The sequence below is a fragment of the Monomorium pharaonis genome, chromosome 1 (genome assembly GCF_013373865.1).
Source record: "Monomorium pharaonis isolate MP-MQ-018 chromosome 1, ASM1337386v2, whole genome shotgun sequence".
Lineage (NCBI taxonomy): Eukaryota > Metazoa > Arthropoda > Insecta > Hymenoptera > Formicidae > Monomorium > Monomorium pharaonis.
The window spans coordinates 35,035,310-35,040,288 of record NC_050467.1 but is presented as its reverse complement, the minus strand read 5'-3'; positions in this window follow the sequence as shown (position 1 = coordinate 35,040,288).

The following is a 4,979-nucleotide window of genomic DNA, read 5'->3' as shown; positions in this document are numbered from 1 at the left end:
GCAAAGAAAATTTCTGCAGTTAATGATCTTAATGTTGATAGGAACATCAATCACTATTATTATTTGCATTTACCTCTGGTGCCTTAGCACTTTACAATCTAATTAAAAATGAATACAATTTCTTGCATAATTCGAGACTATATTTAATTGTTAATTCGATAGATGCCGCAGAATCTGTGTATGACTACGTGATAACGAGTTATAAAACACTAAATGATCTTTAAAAATATCCTACAAATCTCATTGCGCGTGTACACATATCTGAATTTCAATTCATTTTAATTCACATTCTTATATTAGCCTAATACATAATTTTAATTAGATATATGAGCTACTACTGTATAACATTAATATTGAATTGCTGTTTGTCATGAGTTTTTGTATTTATTATTGTATATTATGAAAAGAAGCAATAATAATAATAATAATAATAATAACTTCCAAAATTTTAAACGATAATAGATTTATATATATATATATATATATATATATATATATATGTGAGTGTGTGTATATATACATATATATATATATGTGTGTATATATAAACTGTATAAGGATTAAAAAATGTGCATTACGATTGAATATCGATTTATTCCTTTTTATTGAATGAATAAAAATAAAAACTGTAATTGTTTTTAATCGTGTCATAAAAAATACATATATTTTTATTAAATTATAATTATATAACGCATATTATATGGATTATTTGAAAATAACCACTTTTTTTTAAATTAAATTTTATATGCTTGTAAAAATTTAAAACTATTTTTTATCTTTTTTAATATACTTTGCATCAAATTATGATTTACATAATTCTTTGGCGTGAAATTTATAATTCTCTGCCCCCCTCCCCACACACACATATATACAGGATGTCTCAAAACATGTGGGTCAACGCTCGTAAAAAGGTAGAAGGGATCGAGATGAATATAAAAGTCCAATCTTGGATTAGGTCCACCAATAATCGAGATATTAACGTATGGAATCTGCAAATAATCTAATAAGTAAATTAATGAAAGCTTATACATTGACGATATATTTGTTTTTCTTTCGTGTTATGGCTCGAGCGGATCGAGCTCTTTCCTCGGCGTGCTCTCATTCGCATAATTTGAAAAATTAATATCTCGATTATTGGTGGACTAAGACAATATTAGACTTTTATGTTCGTCTCGATCCCTTTTACCTTTTTACGAGGGTTGATCCACATATTTTGGGACACCCTATATATGTATGTATATACATATACTTACAAATATGTGCATGCGTGTGTAGCAGAGAATTAAAAGTCTTTTCCATATATACTTTATATATATACTAATACAAAAATAATTAAAATATCAGAGAATGAATATATAATGGTTTATATATAATTAATTTATAATTTTATGTATTTTACAATCTGATAGAGTATTCAACAGATGGGAAGAAATATAAGAAGTAACTCTAGAGATGGTAAAATAAAACAAATGTAAAAAATATAAAATTGAAATTAAAGTTTGTTTTTAATTATAAATGTTTAAATATTTGCTTTTACGTGAAAATATATTAAATAATATTAAAAATTACAAAATCAAGAATGTAAAATTTTCTGTGATGGCTGTTTTTTTATTATAATATCTCTTTGTATTTTTTAAATGTAAGTAAACACTTATAATTAATTAAAAAACGAAGTCTTGATCGTAATTTTATCCTAATTTTTATTTTATTTTATTATTTAGAATTATTTCTTATATTTTTTCTCCCACTTGTCGAATTTTCTGTATATCAGAATATAAAATACATAAAATTGTGAACAAAATCGAATTTTGTTCTAACTCATCAATCATTTAAAATAAGCTTCGAATATTGTACTTTTACGGAATTACCCCACATAGCACACTTTATCCTGAGGATATCCCCAGGTTATCGAGATATCAATTGGACATATTGCAATCCCATGGATGTCCTACGGTTATTGCAATATCCCTCGAATATTTGATGGATATTGCGATATCCTGTGCTGTGACATAATAAACTACTTTAAATTAAGAGGATAATCTAGAATACAAAAAATTTGCTCATTTTTTAATTTGATAAAAAATTGTTACACATTTTTTACGCGTTTACTAGTGTATATTTAGTAAATATCTACACATTTTGATATGATTAAATGTTTTAATCCTTTTAGCGGCATTGACGCCATATGGCGTGGAAAATATGTGTGCCCTAGTGAGCATTGACGTATGGCGCACATCGTTTATTTTTTAATTGGCTGGATCGATTTGCATAAACATTGATATCCAAAGATTTTTTGTGTCGCTAAATATGAATCCAAAATTAAAACTCCAAAATTCAAAATGGCGGTCAAAAATGGCGGTAATCCAAATTTTCCGATTGTTATGAAACCTGGTATCTATAGGGGTTTTTTAGTTTGCTAAATACGAATCCTGCAAGATCAAAATTACGAAATATAAAATGACGGTCAGAAATAATCAAAATTTTTCGATTGTTATAAAATCCTAGCGATTTTTTTGGATCGCTAAATACGAATCCAAGATAAAAATTACAAAATACAAAATGGCGGACCCAAAATGGCTGTAAAAAATAAACAAAATTTTTTAATTTTTATGAAATGTGATACTAGGACAAACATTCATAAAATTGTTTTTACAATACATGTGACCTATAGAATAGAAAAATTAGGTTTATTTAGGTTACAAATGTGACAGGCAGAAATCGACTTTTTTTTAACACACTCTTTTATAATAATATAAATTAATAATTGTTAAAAACTGATGTCGGTTTGTAGTTATCGCCCTAAACAGTCCTGAATTAAAAATATTCAAATAAACAAAATTAAAAAATTTTTGGTTCGCCATGTTAAATCCGCCATTTTTAATTTTAAGATTCTGATACTAATTCGTAATCAGCAAACTCGAAAACTTCTATATTATTATGACATTTATCCAAATAAGCCGAGTTAAAAAATTTTTGATCCGTCATTTTGAATTTTAAATTTAATCTTACCCATCAAACACCAAGTTACATGTAACGTACCTGTTAGTTGTAATTTCTCACTCAACAATGTAATTGTAATATAACACGTGTGTTATATTGCAATTATATTATTGAGTGGGAAATTACAACTAACAAGCACGTTGCATGTAACTTTATGTTTGCTGGGTAGATTCATATTCAGCAATCCAAAAAACTTCTAGATACAATATATCTTTGAATTGCAATTTTCTTTTTCTTCTTGCTCATAAGTGCACGATCAGTACGTGTTTCGCTTGCCGTTGAAGAGGTTGATATATGTATATTATGTAAATTTACATAATGTTAAACAAAAATTATTGTGATATCTATAGATTAACTATATTCTTTATACATGTTAAATTCAGTCAATTTTATTAAATAACAGATTTTTTAAAACTGCATTTTAATAATTTGCATAATATTTTGTATATTATTTTTAATTAATATCCTAGTTCAAACAATAAACAGGCATATGTTTTACATATATGCAAAAGTTGACCGCTTCAGTTTTTGAAAAATTATATCAGTTAACTTGAAAAACATATTTTTAATTTTACGTTACATGAAAACCGTAATGAACATTTAGCTATAAAAATTTATAAATATTTACTAAATGTAAACAAGTAAATGTTTAAAAGTATAAAGAATATGTGTAGCAGTTTTCTTTAAAAAATTCCTAAAAATAAGCTATTTTCGGTTTTAAACTAGAACACAAATACCTCTTTAACCGAATAATATCAATAATAAATTTTAATAAATTCAACTTTATTAATAAATAAAATTTTAGTAACTATAATGTAATGTTATGTAAATTCGACTTATTTTTAACTGCTTGTTACGTAAAGTTAATTAGTATTGTGAAAGTTTTGTTAGATTTTATATATTTAAAATTAAAGAAAAGAATTTAAAAATAGAACGGTTAGCATCCATCGGATACTTTGTATCAGATGTTATAAATAACATTCAAATGAAAAATAGTCTCCTATCTGTTAAGTTATGTATTATGTGTGTGTGTGTGTGTGTATTTTAACTAAACAAAATATATTTTAAAATGATTCTTCACAGATATAAAAATTCAAATAATACTCAAAATACCTTGTGTATATTACACCAATCTTAATTCTTAATTACAGTGTAAAAATAATATATTAACTAAAATAAATACAGTATAATTTTGCAATATATTATAAAATTTTGTAAAACCATAAAAAATAACATAAAATTATCAATAATATTGAACGAAAATAAATTCTATAGAAAATATTTAATGCATTTTATTATTTTACGTACTTTTGTAGGGTTAAATAACAAATTGAAAAACTAGAAAAATAAAGTTAAAAAACACTTCAAAATATTAAATTACAAATTTTTGATGTACGAGAAAAGTAATTTTCTTGTACATCAAAACATTTGTTCCATGTTGTACGTAAGATTTACAACATATCTATTAATTTAATTCCTTTTTTGTATTTTTAGAAACTTAAAATATTATCTTTTAAATAATAAAAGTTAAGACTAGACAGAAACGAAATTGAAGAGATTAATCAAAATCTCAAAAAAAAAAAAAAAAAAAAAAAAACACCAGAATCGTCTTTTCATTTATACTTTCAGAACAAAATGCATTATAAAAAATGTAAATTGCGTCATATAATTTATCGATACATTTAAATCATCAGACGAAATTTTTAAGAACAAAATTTGCAATATTTTTAACTCTTCTATAATGTTTGTTTTAGAACCGTTTTCATTAATATTTCAATCAGGAAACTTATCAGAATTTGGACAATATGAACTTTAATCCCTTTCCCGATCTTTTTTATTTATATAATGTTTCCCCGTTGAAAAGATGAGTTGAAAATCCAGATAGTTATCCACATGTATTGTGATATATGGACCATCTCAATCTTTTCAACGGGATGTATATTTTTTCTTTTTTTTCGTTTATCTGAATTGTATCCTGT